Below are 19,440 nucleotides of genomic sequence, written 5' to 3' on the forward strand. Positions count from 1 at the left end.
GGCGGAAGTGCAGAATCACGTATATATATATGTGATCCTGTACAGGAGAGCTGCCCTGTAGCAGTAAATCCACTATGGGGCAGTCCTGAAGCGGTTAATTAGCTCTGTTTGAATATGAACAAAATCATTGAAGTAATTCTTTAATCACCACTTATAGTCTTATTAAGTAGGTCAAAGCAGACTATACCTAGACATAAGTGTAATAACCCAAAACTACCAATCAGATTTTTGTTACTAGTCTGAGTAAAGTAAATTTGAGTTTATTAGCTCTAGGATACTGTACTTCACATGCCATTATATTTCTTTATATCACTTTTTGGAATACATCTGTAAGTAAATGATTTGGCTGTGCAATCAGTGTAATACACAAAGGTTTGAAACAATTATACACACGTGACACATAATTTAATTAGCTGTTATTATTGCACAGTGCCATATGTGTCAGTGGCATTTATTATACCTAAATTGCTGCAGGTCATGGTGAAATTTCTCTAATGAATAACATCATGGCTATTTTTGACTTCCAGTAGCTCTAGAATACCAGCTGTCACCTTTCTACCAGGTTAATGCACCTGATCCATCAAATGCAATTACAAGGCAGAGCTAAAAGAAATGCAGCTTTAGGTATGAGCTATCTCATTAGTTCTGTCAAACTTTGGCCTAGGTATTCGGCATTTGGGGACTAAAGCAATAACAAAACAGAGCTTACCAATGTTAATTAGATTAGCCAACTAATTGAATTTACTTTGCACATTGAAATAAACTTTGGGCTGTAAAATCTTAAAGGTAATCTATGGTGTTTTATTTTATTTTTTTTTATTTAGTATTGTTTTAGGTTCCGTGCTAAAAATGACATGTTTCAAATCAATTAAATATGAAAGAATGCATATGCAATAGCAGTAGGGATCTTTCATCTGAGGCTGTGCTAAAAATAGGCCTGAATTGCACCCCATTTCCTCCGAACAGAGAAGGAAACATCTGTTAGAATCTGTGGAGGCAGCCAAAAATATGTAGGCAGTGCTGAGCTGTCACAGATAGATAACCCAGCATGCTTGGTAAACTTGCTGCCATGGAAGCACCTTGTAATAAAGGTGTATTTGTAAAATAAAATTGTTTCAGAAAATGTGAAACATTTGTTCTTAAACGTGTAAACCTAAAGCGGAACTAAACCCTCCTAGCCACGGCAGCCAAGGAGAGTGCCACCTTAGCCTCTGATTAGCCATGGTGACACCAGCCATTTGATGGCTTGACAATTCCATTGAGAGTTACTATAAGCACACCGACAACCTTGGCAGTTAGCACCAGAGAAAGAGTGTAACAGTGTTTAAGAAACAGTTAAAGAAAACAAAATTTGGATAAGCGAACCAATGCGCTAACCAATAAATAAATAAATAGTGAGTCACTGTGCAAAACAAAGTGATAGCAGACAATTTTTTGTAGTGTCACCACATACATTAAAAGTACATAAATAATTAGAAAATCAGCGCTAAAATACACAGATAAAAATACACGACAGTATATAATGTGTGTAATCCAATGGTGATAAAAAATAAATAAAAAAATTGATGTGTGCAAAAACCTTCAATAAAGGTGACATAATAAAAATGTGAACTAAATGTGAATAAGAATAGTCCAATAAACTTAAGTGGAAAACCACAATTTTGTGGAAAAATGGGTGAATCCAATACGTGACAATAAAGTTCAATCAAAAAAGAAAGAAGAAAAAAATAAATATATATATATATATATATATATATATATATATATATATATATATATACAGTGCCTTGCGAAAGTATTCGGCCCCCTTGAACTTTTCGACCTTTTGCCACATTTCAGGCTTCCAACATAAAGATATAAAACTGTAATTTTTTGTGAAGAATCAACAACAAGTGGGACACAATCATGAAGTGGAACGAAATTTATTGGATATTTCAAATTTTTTTAACAAATAAAAAAACTGAAATATTGGGCGTGCAAAATTATTCAGCCCCTTTACTTTCAGTGCAGCAAACTCTCTCCAGAAGTTCAGTGAGGATCTCTGAATGATCCAATGTTGACCTAAATGACTAATGATGATAAATAGAATCCACCTGTGTGTAATCAAGTCTCCGTATAAATGCACCTGCACTGTGATAGTCTCAGAGGTCCATTTAAAGCACAGAGGGCATCATGAAGAACAAGGAAACGCCAGGCAAGTCCGAGATACTGTTGTGGAGAAGTTTAAAGCCGGATTTGGATACAAAAAGATTTCCCAAGCTTTAAACATCCCAAGGAGCACTGTGCAAGCGATAATATTGAAATGGAAGGAGTATCAGACCACTGCAAATCTACGAAGACCTGGCCGTCCCTCTAAACTTTCAGCTCATACAAGGAGAAGACTGATCAGAGGTGCAGCCAAGAGGCCCATGATCACTCTGGATGAACTGCAGAGATCTACAGCTGAGGTTGGAGACTCTGTCCATAGGACAACAATCAGTTGTATACTGCACAAATCTGGCCTTTATGGAAGAGTGGCAAGAAGAAAGCCATTTCTTAAAGATATCTATAAAAAGTGTCGTTTAAAGTTTGCCACAAGCCACCTGGGAGACACACCAAACATGTGGAAGAAGGTGCTCTGGTCAGATGAAACCAAAATCGAACATTTTCGCAACAATGCAAAACGTTATGTTTGGCAACAATGCAACACAGCTCATCACCCTGAACACACCATCCCCACTGTCAAACATGGTGGTGGCAGCATCATGGTTTGGGCCTGCTTTTCTTCAGCAGGGACAGGGAAGATGGTTAAAATTGATTGGAAGATGGATGGAGCCAAATACAGGACCATTCTGGAAGAAAACCTGATGGAGTCTGCAAAAGACCTGAGACTGGAACGGAGATTTGTCTTCCAACAAGACAATGATCCAAAATATAAAGCAAAATCTACAATGGAATGGTTCACAAATAAACATATCCAGGTGTTAGAATGGCCAAGTCAAAGTCCAGACCTGAATCCAATCGAGAATCTGTGGAAAGAACTGAAAACTGCTGTTCACAAACGCTCTCCATCCAACCTCACTGAGTTCGAGCTGTTTTGCAAGGAGGAATGGGCAAAAATTTCAGTCTCTCGATGTGCAAAACTGATAGAGACATACCCCAAGCGACTTACAGCTGTAATTGCAGCAAAAGGTGGCGCTACAAAGTATTAACTTAAGGGGGCTGAATAATTTTGCACGCCCAATTTTTCAGTTTTTTATTTGTTAAAAAAGTTTGAAATATCCAATAAATTTAGTTCCACTCCATGATTGTGTCCCACTTGTTGTTGATTCTTCACAAAAAGTTACAGTTTTATATCTTTATGTTTGAAGCCTGAAATGTGGCAAAAGGTCGAAAGGTTCAAGGGGGCCGAATACTTTCACAAGGCACTGTATATATATATATATATATATATATATATATATCTTCAGTGTAACAGAAAGTTCCCAAAGAGCCAATATATGGTTAACCACCTATGGGTGCAATGGCCGCTCACCTCAGTGTGGAGTAATAATCGCATTCATAGATATCCAAAGCAGGAACAGATCCTCCATAGTTTGACTTGATACAGAGATAGATATCACAATGGGGAACGCTCCTCTGTGCTCACAACGCCTCCACAGCGATATCAGTCAGCTCATAAAAATCAAATGTCCAACCCTTGATAAAGTCATGTTAGATGTGATGCAACGCGTCGGGAGGAACCGGTGACATCATTCCAGTTTTCGACCTGTAGGTTTACATTTCCAAGCCACATACCATCTGGGGACCCCATGGGTCTATTTTGCACACAGAACTAATCGTTTTTAAATGTAAGTTGTCTATTTTAATCAATATTGACCCTGATTTTACTACACTATGGAGCTGTCTATTTGCTTCATATGAGCTTATTGGTACCGCTGTGGAGGAGTTGTGAGCACAGAGGAGTGTTCCCTATTGTGATATCTATCTCTGCATCAAGTCAAATTATTACTACTATTTTTTATCACCATTGGATTGTACACATTATATATTGTTATGTATTTTTATATGTGTTTTTTAGCACCGATTTTCAAATTATTTATGTAAAGAAAACGAAACCCTCCTATCCTTTACAGCAAAGGAAGCTGCCATCTTACCCTCTGTTTGATTTGCTGTTGCCATGTACATGTGATCAGCTATGACAACAGCCATTTGAAGGCTTGACAGTTTGGTTAAGAGCACAAGCAAGTATGACAGTTATCATAGAATAGAAACAGAATGTAGGCCTAACGTCCAAAAAAAATAGGCGGACTTCGTAGGCATAGCATGAGGCAGTATGCATAAAATATATCAAAATTGTATTACAAAATTAGATGAAAAAAGAAACAAACATAAATATTAAAACATGATAGCACCCTCTACGTTCAATGAGTCAACAGATGCTCAATCCTAAATATGGAGATAGTGAGCCAGGCCGTTATTTAGAATGTATAGAAGTCCATTAGTGGAAGTAGTAGATGTAATATCAATATTGATCACCAAGATGAGACCCAGAATTGCTCCATACTTAAATACCTCAACGTGTTTTTCGGAAAACTGAGTTGCTTCTTCAGGACTGATTGGGTAGGTGCTGCTATCAAATTCAAAGATATACAATGTTCACACATAATATCTCATTCAACATATATATTTTCTATTATTGTATACACAGTATGTCTTGAAATCTTTCTGTGCATATATCTGTGCAATCCGTACACAAATTAAACAAGAAAATTGTGCTTGCCTGATCAAGTTCAGATGCAGAGAAGAGGGTGATAGTAGATCAGGGGGGGGGACACAGGGGCCACGTCAGGGGAAGGGGGGGGAAATTGGAGGTGGGTTTTTACACATTCTAAATAACGGCCTGGCTCCCTATCTCCATATTTAGGATTAGGTAACTGTTGACTCATTGAATGTAAGGTGCTATCATTTTTTTTTATGTTTGTTTCTTTTTTAACTAATTTTGTAATAAACTGTTGATATATTTTATACATACTGCCTCATGCTGTGCCTACAAATTATGCCTATTTGTTGAGAAGTTAGGTCAAACTTTCTTCTTTCTTCTTTCTTTTCTATTGCAATTTTGGATGTTGGCAAGGTAAGGGTCCTTCTCTCCATTGGGTACGACAGTTATCAATCACGTCATGCTTGGAATGTTTTGGGAAAAAGTAAAATGAATGATTTTAGTTCCAATTTAAATGAGTGGGTTTAGTTATGCTTTATAGAAGTGGTCTTCAAACTATGGGTCTCCAGTTGTTCAGGAACTACAATTCCCATCATGCCTAGTCATGTCTGTGAATGTCAGAGTTTTGCAATGCCTCAGGGGATGTGTAGTTCTGCAACAGCTGGAGGGCCGTAGTTTGAGGATCCCTGCTTAGATAAATGAAATTGAACAAAAACGCTGATGATTTCCATTAAAAGGTGAACTTGGGGCCAACAACTAAATACAAAGAAGAATATACTGTATATAAAAGAGCTGTTTTACCTGCTAAAGAATTTGCATTTCTGTCTATTTGTTCCTGTGATTTACACAGTCCTGCCAGACAGTACAGCCAGCCCGGAGACCTTCCTTTTTATCCAGAATGGCATTTTCTTTTAAAGTAAACTGGGTTACAGAAAGCAAAGTGACCCTGTAGCTGAGTAGCATGTTCCCTCCAGTACTACATGGTTGTAACGTGTTAAATGTGTACTAACATGTTGAAGGATAATTGTCTGTTATGGACATACATATTTTTTAACACACTTCCATGAACCCCACTGCACCTTAGTTCTGCTGCCTCGCACTCTGATCGTACAATGTAAACCATGTGAGTGACCTATCACTATCACAGATCAGCAGAAAGGGCAAAAGAACCGCTCCAGTGATAAGGTAATCCCAACCATCAAAATAAGGTGCAGCAAGGATCCGCAGTCCAGGCAACTGTAATGTATAGAGAGAAATAGCCGCACTCCAACTTGAAGGTGAAAAATATAAAATCTGTTTTATTCATATCCAAAAGATAAAATCAATTCAAAGTGTATCCATAATACAGTCAGAGACAAGAGATGAACGCATAGTAGTTGACGCGTTTCACGGATAAATGTCCGCTTAGTCGTAACCCCGTCGTTACGACTAAGCGGACATTTATCCGTGAAACGCATCAACTACTATCCGTTTGTCTCTTGTCTCTGACTGTATTATGGATACACTTTGAATTGATTTTATCTTTTGGATACGAATATAACAGATTTTATATTTTTCACCTTCAAGTTGGAGTGCGGCTATTTCTCTCTATACATTACAGTGACCTATCACTAGGCTTAAAGCAGTATTAAACCAGAAAACAAATATTTTACATATTGCAGCTTACCAGAGATTTGATGGCTGCATTCATTTTAATTTTTAGGTTTTCTTTCTTCTATTTTCATCTGGTGACCAAGCCTGCAAGTCTGTTGTTTTTCACAAGCCCAAACTCTCCAGCAGAATGTATCAGTTTACATGGATGAAAAAATCCAACAAAACACTGGCATGGATGATTAAAATGGTCAGCCTTTATTTATTCATGCCAAACCTTTATTCCAAAAGGAAAAAAAAGAGTTTGTTGTAACTGATTATACAGTGTGAGCTGGAGTATGGCTTTAATGTGTTAGTGTATCTAAATCTGCTAGTGCATTTAACACTACCCTCCCACCAGACTGATAATGCAGCTGTCTTCTGTGCCTCCTGTTCTCTTTCCTCCAGAGTTGTGTCTCACTAATACAGAAGGGCAGGAACATAATATCTTTTGTAGCACTGAAAAGCTTTGGGATCACTTTGATTTTTGTGACCATGTTACAACCCATTTTCCCACTCTAATCAAAACTTTTTTTTTTGTTTTGGATAGAGTACACGGTAATTCCCCCTTTGCAATAAAAACAAAAAAAAAAATCCAACACCCTACCTGCTCCTCTGGTCCCTGCTGTGGTTCTGCTGGCTGCTATCAAGTGACCATGCTGACCAAAGACCACTAACCTTTGCTAGTGTCATGCTGCTGCACAGCTCCTGGGGATGCACGTGGAGTTTATGAATCACATGGTGATCCTGACAGTAATGCAGCAAAAACAGGAAAGTACTACAGAAATCTCCCCTTCTCCTCTCTATAACATAGAACGTAAGACTTCCGAAGCCCTCAGAGATAATTGGATAAAAAAGCAGCCAAGGTAGACAGCAGAAGGAAATTATCAGCTCACAAGAATTCTGGCAGGATCAACAGGTATATTTTTACATGTTTCAAATATATATAACAAAACACTTTCATTGGCATATTTAACAAACCTAAAGGGGCCATAAATGAGTACTCTGTTGTTTGGGTTTACATACCCTTTAGAGAAAAACTTCACTTTAATAACTTACTGTGGGCTTTGATAAAGTAATTTCTCCATATGCTATAACTATATGGGCACTGTGGACAACACATTCTACTTTAGTAGCATTTGCTACATACAGGAAGCATTTCTGCCATCTGGAGGGCTAGGCTCTGATTGGCCGTGGTGGAAAGTTGGATCTGATGACATCATGATCTCCACTTCGGCTGATCAGAGCTCATCTAGTATTCATTGACAACAATAGAGTGTAAGCAGTGCTGGCTTCTGGAGGGCTAGGCTCTGATTGTCGTGGTGGAAAGTGGGGACTGATGACATTGTGATCTCCATTTCGGCCGATAAGAGCTCATCCAGTATTTATTGACAATAAAGTCTAAGCAGTGCTAGCTTCTGGAGAGCTATGTTCTTATTGGCCGAGGTGGAGAGTTAGGGCTGATGACATTATTATCTCCTCTTCGGCCGATCAGAGCTCATCTAGTATTTATTGACAACAATAGAGTTTGAGCAGTGCTGGCTTCTGGAGGGCTAGGTTCTGACTGGCTGAGGTGGAGAGTTAGAGCTGATGACATCATGATCTCCTCTTTGCCCAATTAGAGCTCACCTAGTATTCACTGACAAAAATAGAGTGTAAGCAGTGCTGGTTTCTTGAGGTCTAGGTTCCAATTGGTCGAGGTGGAAAGTTAAGGCTGATGAAATCATTATCTCCTTTTCGGCCGATCAGAGCTCACCTAATATTCACTGACAAAATTAGAGCGTAAGCAGTGCTGACTTCTGGAGGGATAGGCTCTGATTGGCCAAAGTGGAGAGTTGGGGCTGATAACAGCATGATCTCCTCTTTGGCCGATCAAGCCTCACCTAGTATTCATTGACAAAAAAGAGTTTAAGCAGTGCTGGCTTCTGGAGGGCTAGGTTCTGATTGGCCGAGGTAGAAGGTTGGGACTGATGACATCATGATCTCCACTTCGGCCGATCAGAGCTCACCTAGTATTCATTGACAACAATAGAGTGTAAGCAGTGCTGACTTCTGGAGAGCTAGGCTCTGATTGGTTGTGGTGGAAAGTTGGGACTGATGACATCATGATCTCCACTTTGGCTGATCAGAGCTCATCTAGTATTCATTGACAACAATAGAGTGTAAGCAGTGCTAGCTTCAGGGGGGCTAGGCTCTGATTGGCCGTGGTGGAAAGTTGGGACTTATGACATCGTGATATCCACTTCGGCTGATCAGAGCTCATCTAGTATTTATTAACAACAATAGAGTGTAAGCAGTGCTTGCTTCTGAAGAGCTAGGTTCTGATTGGCCGGGGTGGAGAGTTAGAGCTGATGACATTACTATCTCCTCTTCGGCCGATCAGAGCTCATCTAGTATTTATTGACAACAATAGAGTGTAAGTAGTGCTAGCTTCTGGAGAGCTAGGTTCTAATTGGCCGAAGTGGAGAGTTAGAGCTGATGACATTATTATCTGCTCTTTGGCCAATCAGAGCTCACCTAATATTCATTGACAAAAATAGAGTGTAAGCAGTGCTGGCTTCTGGAGGACTAGGCTCTGATTGGCCGAGGTGGAGAGTTGGGACTGATAACATCATGATCTCCTCTTTGACCGATCAAGCCTCGCCTAGTATTCATTGACAAAAAAAGAGTTTAAGCAGTGCTGACTTCTGGAGGGCTAGGTTCTGATTGGCCGACGTAGAGAATTTGGGCTGATGACATCATGATCTCCTCTTTGGCCAATAAGAGCTAACCTAGTATTTACTGACAAAAATAGAAGACAGTTTTTAAGTGACCTGGGGGTGGGACAGAGCAGCACTCTTTTTTCCTGGCAGCAGAGGGAAGTCACTCACAGCCCTCCAAAAGCCAAACTGTTTACTGTATGTAGTGAATGCTATTACAGTAGATTGCGGCATCCATGGTGGCCATACAGTTATGGCATATGGAGAAATCACTTTATCCAAGCCCACAGTAAGTTATTAACCACTTGACCTCGGGAAGATTTACCCCCTTCATAACCAGGTTTTTATTTTTTGTGCTATAAAAAAATTTTGAAAAAAAAAATATTTTTTACTTTCTGCTATATAACATATCCAATAAAAAACATTTAAAAAATCGAATTTCTTCATAAATGTAGGCAAATAGGTATTCTGCTACATATTTTTTGTAAAATAAAATCCCAATAAGTGTATATTGATTGGTTTACACAAATGGTATAGCGTCTACAAACTAATAGATATATACTGAAATTTTATTTTTTACATACTACTAATTGCGGCGATCAGCGACTTATAGTAGGACTGCGATGTTGCGGTGGACAATCGGACACTAACTGACACTTTTGACACTTTGCAGGAACCAGTGACACTAATACATAATGCTGAAAATATGTACTATTACTGTACTAATGACACTGTCTGGGAAGGGGTTAAACATCTAGGGTCATCAAAGGGTAACTGTGTGCCTAGCTAGTGTTTGTGTTTACTATGTGTGCTGCTTTTACTAGGATATAGATAGGATATAGGTGGAATTTACTACTTGTGTAGCAATATTTCTAGGCCTTGAGCCTAATGTGGGTCTGCCATTGTTACCGGAGACACTTCAAACACATTTACGTTGTGAGCCCAAGTGTGAGATTGGAGACAATGACCATTCCAGCATCTTGGTTTTGTTTTGTTTATTTTATATTGGGGATGGGAGAAGGGAATGAGTGGGATACTCCTCTGACTAAACTAGGTTTACCTGAGACACTGTACAAAAAATGCCTTTTGGCGCTGTCTTGGCGCCAGCTGAATGCCGGCCAACGCTTCCTGGCGCTTGAAGATACTAATCTGCTCAAAAGTGCTAGAACTTCGCCTTTAACTTGTTTGTTAACTCAGAAGATCCAGGACTATAGTACATTTGACTCCTGACACTCTGTTTAGCTCTGAAGTCCAGTGAACAACTCCCTCCAGCCCTTCACTGACTGAGGTAGCTCCTTGTAACTGCTTCTGCTGCTGCAACTCTTAATACTGTACTCTTTACACTGTACACATTAACTCTTCAGGGCCCAACTGCTGGTGCCCCCTCTAACACTTCAGAGTCCTCTCATTAGGCACCCCCTCTAACACTTCAGGGTCCTCTGACTAGGCACCCCCTTTACCGCTAGCTGACTCCTGGATCCCTGGAACCTTCTCCGGAGTAGTCCCCTCTACACTAGGCAAACCCCCAGGGGCAGTTTACAGTACTCACGACCTTGGAAGGCTTTCCTGGAACTGGACCCCTCTCTCTCCGCTGGTTCTCGGCACACCGGATCCCCACTGCAGCTCAGCTCAGCTCACTCTGCAACCCTCAGGAAGCCACCCGAGACTCCCGATCCTTCTGACAGGAGGAGAGACAGCCGTACTCTCCCTCCTGGGACTCTGCTTCCCACCAAAGACGCTGCGTCATGCGTTCCCCTCAAACTTATACCCACTCCCAGAATCCTCTGTGGTAGAATCTGCCTTCTGGGGTAGATACAGGCCTGAATGTGTCTCTGATTGGGTTTCCTCTACTGCCCAATGAGAATCCTCTCATGGAGCCAGTGGGGAAACTCCCCTCTCAGCAGACATACCTGGGAGACATAACAGCCCAGCTGAAATCATGGCCCTGCTGTAAGGCAACCAAGGCCCACTATACTCTTACCTAGCACCTACCTGGTAGGGTGCTACACTTGCTTTGCAGGAACAAAGATTTTATCCCTCCCTCGTCAGAACAAAACTCTGTCTTGTTTACATTCTCTGCCCAACAATTGGTGGGTGCCGGCAGACATCGAGTACCCAACACCTGCTGATCGGCTTTTGCTGTGAATATTCAGGAGAAGGCAAGCAGACGCGCAGGATCACGTATATATATGTGATCCGTGGCACAGCTGCCGCCCTGTAGCAGTGAAACTGCTTTAGGGCGGTCAGCAAGTGGTTAAAGTAAAAGGATTTCTGGAGTTCTTCTTTAACTTCCTCTCCAGGGAAATCTCAAGAATGGAGTCCCAGAGGCAGTAAAACGTTGGCAGAGGTTCTAACTCCTCCCTTCTCTAACCATAAAATAATTTTTGGCTGGGCGGTGGGCAACTTTCAAAATACTGACAAATAACATGTACATTATGTAAATTGGTCAAAAATAAAGAGAAAGGAAAATAAAATATTATTTTCTGTCTTTTGGATCCTAAAATGGCCATTTGCGGGATATTTTTGGAAAGTTTGTACCGTGAATGTCCTCAGAATTATTAAAAAGGTTTCTTTTTTATACACAAATGGTCTAATTAATTATGCACATATGGAATAATAAATGAACAACTGCTATTGCTAAAGATTTTGTGTGAAAAAAGCCCTGTGCCACTCTCCCGCATAGTCTTCTCCTCTACCCTGGTGCCACTATTTTAGAATAGCTGAAAGGCTCATTCCTTCCTCTGGGGAAGCAGCAGGAGTTACTGGTTTTTCTCATAACTGGAGAAGGTGAGCCGAGATGGAAGCATTTCAGATCCCACCAGCAGCAGAAAGCTTAAATAGTGTTAAAGTAAAAGAAAGCGTGGGGAAACAAACACATGTTCTGCCAAGCTTTACCAACACATCCTGCTGCTTCGGAGGCAATGATACAGCAATACGAAATGAGAGCAGGGCTTCAGGATGCAAACTGGGGGGATAATGGATGGTTAGAAGTAGATTACAGTGCTAATGCAGTACCAGGGGGCCGTGCTGCTGTCAGTTAACCATGAAAGCGAAAACCTGAACGGTATACCGAATACAAACATTGTGTTAGGTGAACAGTCCCCTTATCACATTTCATTGTTTTCTGCCATAAATTGTCATAGCAATCATCTGTAGCCTCACATAGGAACAGAGTAGTCTCCTGCAATGACTGCATGAAAAATATAGAATATTATCTACTCTCTGCGTTACAGTGGGGTATTAGGAGCCCACGGAGAAATTTAATTACAGGCCATCTACAGTGATAAACCTATTTATCTGTAAATTCACGCTAAGAAACTATTTTAGAGGCTGCCTTTGCTTTATGCAACTCTGTTAATGTTTCTACATTCAGGCACTTGCTTGTCTCATCGACTTTTATCAACTCTGCTCTGAGGCATAGGGGTTGATTTACTAAAGGCAAATAGGCTGTTCACATTGCAGGGGAAATTGCACTTTGCAAGGGAATTAGCCCCAGAGCTTAGTGAACTAAGCCCTTACATCTTCCAACACCCTGTAATGTGCAAGCAAGCATTCTGCTTTTTTTTTTTTTTTTACTTGCATGTGATTGGGTTATTCTACAATGTGAAAATTCACCGCATTCACTATACTCTGAGGCAAATTCCCTTGCAAAGTGAACAGCTTATTAATAATGCAAATCAATTGGTGCATAAACATAAAAGTTCATAAGTGTCCATAAATATTGTGCAGGTGAGTAGAATTGTATTCTATCCAAATAATACGTGTATCCACCACCGAGTGAAATTCATCCTTACCAAACGGAAATAAATAAGGTGCAACTATATTTTCTTGTGCTGAAAAAATATCCAATCTCCTTGTGAACAAACACCACGTGTAAATCACCAAGAATTAGCCTCTTACCAGATGGTAATAGGTATGCACTTGTTCAGTGAAACCACTGTCTCAGTAGAAGTCCTATGGGAAGAAACCGGTCAGATTAGGAGGCGCACACGTCACACACAACTTGCGGTCCGTGCTGCAGCCGGCCGCAAGCCTTTGCAGGAATTCGTATGCCTATGTTTATGCTGAATACAAGACATCTAATTGTAAGTGCATTATCAACTGTTTTTTGAATAAATCTCAAGGGTAATACACTATTAGTCCCCCTTTTTCCTTTAATACACGGTGGTTTTGTGAGCTTGTAAAGAAGGATGAGGCTGTGTTTCTTGCTGGTACTCGTTGCCATCTAGTGGAGAAAGAAAGGTAGAGCGGTTCTACATCCCACTTCAGGATTTTAAAGAGGAAGCAAGGCGGTGGTTTCACTGAACAAGTGCATACCTATTACCATCTGGTAAGAGGCTAATTCTTGGTGATTTACACGTGGTGTTTGTTCACAAGGAGATTGGATATTTTTTCAGCACAAGAAAATATAGTTGCACCTTATTTATTTCCGTTTGGTAAGGATGAATTTCACTCGGTGGTGGATACACGTATTATTTGGATAGAATACAATTCTACTCACCTGCACAATATTTATGGACACTTATGAACTTTTATGTTTATGCACCAATTGATTTGCATTATTAATTGGCTTCACAGATTGATATATGCTATATATATTTACTTTTGTTGATTTGGTTCACATATAGATATATGTTATATATTCATTATTTATTTGTTGTTTAGCGCACCCCACACCACATATACATTTATCTATATTCAAAAGCACTGAATACCGGGAGCAGCTTCAACACACTATCAGCGCACCCATCCCCCCTTACAACAAAGTAAACAGCTTATTTGCCTTTAGTAAATCAACCCCTATGTCTCAGAGCAGAGTGGATAAAAGTCGATGAGACAAGCAAGTGCCTGAATGAAGCAACATTAGTAAGGCTCCATTCACACTTGTGCGACTTGTCATACAACTTTGCACATCATAGGCACATGACAAGTCTTTCCCCATGTTTTCCAATGAGAACCATTCATATATGGGCAACTTAAAGCGAAAAAGGGGAAGCTCCGCTTGTTTGCTTTCCTCCCGCCTCTGCCACATTTAGCACCTTTAAAGGGGGAAGGGGGTGCAGGTATCTGGTTTTGACCAGTACCCGCTTCCACTTACTTCTGACTTGGCCATGTCGAAGTCACCTGGGGGTTCAGCCCCTCTCCTCCTCCCTCTGCTGCCGGGCCATTTACAAAGCGCAGCGCACTTCGCGCAATAAGCAGTTGGGAACCTGCTGCAGTGCCGGCCGCCCCCCCCCCCCCAATCTGTGGGCAAAAAAATAAAAAAGATAAAAAAAAATTCAATTTTCAGCCCACTAGGGGCGCCGGACCTATTGGTTGCTATGGGGGGGGTGGGGTTTTTCACCCCACATGGGGCAGGCAGAGGCGCCGATTGGCGGCCTTCTGGGGGTCATCGGGGCGCAGAGCAATGCGCCCGACACTCCCCACTTTAGAGATGTCCTGGCTGTGATTGGTCCAGACTCCAGCCTGGACCAATCACACAGGAGGACATCCCGGATGACGTGACGCATGGGGGCGGTGCGTGCGTCAGTCAGAGAAAGCATTAAGGTAAAAAAAACAAAGGTTCTGCCTTTACAACCCTTTTAATTTTTGATATTCTTTATTTAAATTTTTCATAAAAGTGGTGTTAATCCCAAAAACAAAAATGTTTTTGGATCCAGCCAATAGCACACTTCCTGTCTTAGGATGTCTCCATCTATGGAGGAGCATCAGAGACAGCATTAATAATTGGATAGGGTAGTATAAGATGGACTAGTAGGTTTAGATGGGCTTTACATAAGTGGCTAAAGCCTAAAGCAGCCCATACATAATTCTTTTTTTTTTTTTTTTGGTCAACCAGCAGGTTGACCAAAAAAATAAGGACATGATTCCCCCATCCATACACTTGATGTTGATGTGTGAATAACTCCCACTGAAATATTATATTCTGATAGCGGGGAGAGTTCCAATAGGGCTGTTGCAATGGGGCTGTTACATGGACACAACCACTGCTCCCAGCATGATATTTTTGTGGGTGAGGGTGCATGCAGGTGTGTGTCCCCCAAACTCACCCCGAGTGCGCTCAGGGTCTTACACCCGCACCCGCATGGATGTCACATCGCGAGGGTTACATTCCAGACCCACCCATGATTAATGAAAATCCGTAAATTAGAAATACCCTATTTAAATACACCCTAGGGATGTTTTTAAAACTTTTACGGTACTTTTAAAAGCAATTAAACGACTTTAAACACACTAAAACACATAAAAGATATTGAGAGAGAGCAAGAGCAATGGAAAACACAAAATTACAGCACAAAGCACTCAAAGTTATGTAGAACACTGTACACTATAGGGAGACACGTGGAACTGAGACAGAGCAAGGCGAGCAGCGAGATGCTTCTAGAACACAACAGCTCATCAGCGGCTGAGAAAACAATACCATCGCTCTGATTGGCTGAATCGATACAAACGGCTATTCTATCGTAACGCGCGAGATTTAAACTCATAAACAATGCTGCGAAATGTGAAAATACACGTGATATCAAAATGAATAAGTCTTACAGAAAAAAATGTGAAATACCCGGACCGTGAGAATTGAACCGCGATATAACGGGATTTTACTGTATACATGAATTGGGCCACCTGCACGGGGATATAAGGAACATCTGTGCATCCCCATGCCGGTAAATCACAGTAAATATGTAACAAAAGTACCCCTCTCATCCCCCTTTCTCTTTTCCTCCTCTAACAAGGCTCTCAATCATCAAACTGTAATATCACCTAAAGCTGAACTCTGGGCAACAATAATATTCAGGCATTAGCTAGGTACCAATAACTTACCTCTAATGATGTGTGTCCTACTCGTGGCTGCGGCTTGGTTCCTGGAATTGTTTGATTTGTGAACCCCTGACATTAATGTAAGCGATGAACTTCTGCTGGTGAAATTGACAGTTGAAGCTGAAACCTAGCGATCACATGGAGGCATTCACTCAGCAGCTCCTCCATTCATAAAACATCTTGTATTCTTTTCAAAGAGTATAAGAAGTGCTGTGACTGCATAAGGGGCACATAAACATTATAATTTCCCCTTGTCCTGACACAGAACACCACATTAGAGGTATATTATTGGCAGCTAGATAATGCTCCAATATTGTTTTTGTCCACAGTTCAGATTTAACACATACTAAATAGAGCTGAAAGCATGCTAAAATATCAGACAATAATCTCTGATGGGAGGCCACTTTACATACTTTCCAACTTTTTGAGATGGGAATGAGGCACACCTATTGGCAAAAGTGTGTAGTAATAGGACATACCCCCTGCCAGGCCCCCTAAAAGGAGCATTGTCCAAAAAAAATTAGTTAAACCCACAAGTATAAATGTGCAAAGGCAGCGCTAAATCCTCCTAGTGTATAAAGTGCTCCACTATATACAAATGCTGTACAAACTGCAAATCCATAAATAAATCAAAACATCAGATAATGATAATAATAAATGCATAGACCACTTGCCCCGTTGAAATATGCGGTGATAATGTCATATGAGGAAATTGCTGCTGCTGCTTAAAAAAACCTGGAGGGTATGAAACATATAAATGTTCATATATTCACTTACTATGATTATGCACTTGAACATTTTTTTGGCACAATAGCACTTTGATTGTGAATTACTATTTCATTTAATGCACTGATTATTAACCACTTTACAACTGCTCACTGTGCTGCTACTGCGGCACAGTGGCAGCCCTGGGTCCAGTGACGTAGACCTACGTCACTGGACTCCTAGCTGTCTCGGCGGCGCACGCGGCGCAGGAGGCTCGCTCCCGCTGTGTTTAGACACAGCGGGAGTCGGGCCGGAGGAGGAGAGGCGGCAATCATCATCTCTCTTCCCCGATCGTCCGGGAAAGAGTGAGAAAATCCGCCTACTTGTGTAAACAAAGCAGACGGATCTTCTCTGTGACAGACAGGGAGAGATCACAGGATTCAGCAGTGTTAGCCCCTTCCCTGCCAGTGTCATTATTACAGTAACAGTGCATATTTATAGCACTGATTACTGTAGTAATGTCACTGGTCCCCTCAAAAAAGGCAAAAATGTCAGTTAGGGGTCCGATCTGTCCACCGCAATGTCACAGTCCCGCAAAAAATCACAGATCGCCGCCATTAATAGTAGAAAAAAAAAACAATAAAAATTACAAATCTTTCCCGTAGTTAGTAAACGCGATAACTTTTGCGCAAACCAATCAAAATATGCTTTTTACGATTTTTTTTACCAAAAATATGTAGCAGAAAACAAATTGGCCTAAAATGTTAAAAATTTTGATTTATAATTTTTTTTTTTGGGAATGTTATATATCAGAATGTAAAAAATATTGCTTTTTTTTTCCAAAACAGGTGATCAAATACCACCAAAAGAAAGCTCTATTTGTGGGAAAAAGAAGGACATAAATTAAATTTGGCACAGCGCCGCACGACCGCGCAATTGTCCGTTAAAGTAAAGCAGTGCCAAATCGCTAAATATGGCCTGGTCAGGAAGGGGGTAAAATCTTCGTCTTAAAGTGGTTAAAAATACACTCATTGAGAATTTTTTGTCAAAGACATGTAGCTAAATACATTTTGGCCTAAATATATGACAAAAATTGAATATATTTGTCATATATTTTTTTAACAGTCAAAGTAGAAAATGTTGATTTTTCGTAAAAATGTTGCTCTTTTTTTATTAATAACACAAAAAATAAAAATCACAGAGGTGATCAAATACCACCAAAAGTAAGGACTGTTTGTGGGAAAAAAGGGCGTAAATTTCGTTTGGGTACAGCATTGCATGACCGCGCAATTGTCAGTTAAAATCATGCAGTGCCAAGTTAAAAAAAGTGGCCTAGTCATTGGGCAGCAAAATCTTCCGATCTTAAAGTGGTTAAGCAATATAATATGTTTTGATTTATTTATGCACTTGCAGTATGCACAGTATTCACATATAGTGGAGCACTTTATACACTAGGAGGATTTAGCGCTGCCTTTGCACATTTATATAAACCCACAAGTGCTTTTTTTTACTACTACTATTCCTTTATACTAACTTGTGAAATTTACAAATGCAGAAATTTAGAAATTAGATGAAAGGTTTAGCACTGGGAAACACTTTTTAAAAGATCAAAAGTACATTTTACATATAAATAGATAGATCGGACCAAAATGAGGGACAAATGCGGAGGAAAGATGGACAGAAGGATTTTGTTCCAAATCAGGGACAGTCGCTCCACTGCTATGCCAATTTAGCATACCTTTTTGCATAATTAAAGTTGCATAAAATGCTACCGCGGAATAAGAAATCATATTCTAGGTGTGTGAGAAGAGACAACTTTGGCTGTATTCTCTCTTCAGAAAAGATAGCCATCAGCTGGGTCTGCACTTCACCCTATGGCTCTTTTTCATGTTTTCATGCTTTTTGTCATTGTGTCTAGTACATCTGTTTGTATTGCCTTACTATATTAATAAAAATATTATTGACTGCTCTCTTCAGAAAACGAATAGTGCTGTATGAATCCTTTCTCATGGGAGTACCCTATATTAAATGTTAAAGTGTAACATTCCTCTCTGGGTGATCTCTGTACATTACAAGGATTATAACACACTTTGTTGCAGATTCCTACCTTTTGTTATTCTGAAGAAATCCTTGTTTGTTCCTCTGTGCTGAGTGGGTCTAATGGGAGTGGTTTCATAATTATCTATCAGCTGTGGAAGCTGCAGGGCTCTAATGAGGAAAGCTGCTGGGCCTGCCTCCCTTTTAGGCGTGTTCCTATTGGGAGTATCTCACCAAAAATTACATTTGTGTTGTAGGGGATGCCAGAAATCTGATTTGTATCTTAGGCAGACTTCTGGGAAAATGAGTGAGCCAATCACACAAGCAGGAAATTATGTTTCTGGGGTGTGGTCAGTATACATTCTGTGTACAGAGCAGCTCCAGGCAGAGGCATAACTAGAACCTTCAGGGCCCCGGTGCAAGAAACCATGAAGGGCCCCCCGGACCAAAGCCGGGGCCCTTTCCTTCAAGCCTGGGGCTCTTCCCACTGATCCTGGGGCGCTTTACTCTCGTTGTGAGGTCCTTTATTACGGTGCCGCAGCGGGACCCTTTCACAAGTTCTGCAGTGGTCCCCCTTCATGCCATCTTGGGGCCTCCTCACGGTGGTGGAATGCCAGGGCCCGTTTGCAAGTGTGATCTTTGCGATCCAGGAAGTTCACCCACTGGTGTCAGTAGTTTTTATTTTTTGGTATTTTATTGTATTAAAAAAAAAAGGAGGACAGTAATTTCTCTACATGCTGCCCCCGCCCCCCTCCTATCCAGGTGTACAGGGAGCCACACAGGGGTTGCATGGGGCCCGGTTGCAATTGCAACCCCTGCAGCCCCTGTAGTTACGCCCCTAGCTCCAGG

Source organism: Pelophylax lessonae (assembly GCF_965119305.1).
Source record: "Pelophylax lessonae genome assembly, chromosome: 3".
Taxonomy (NCBI): Eukaryota; Metazoa; Chordata; class Amphibia; order Anura; family Ranidae; genus Pelophylax; species Pelophylax lessonae.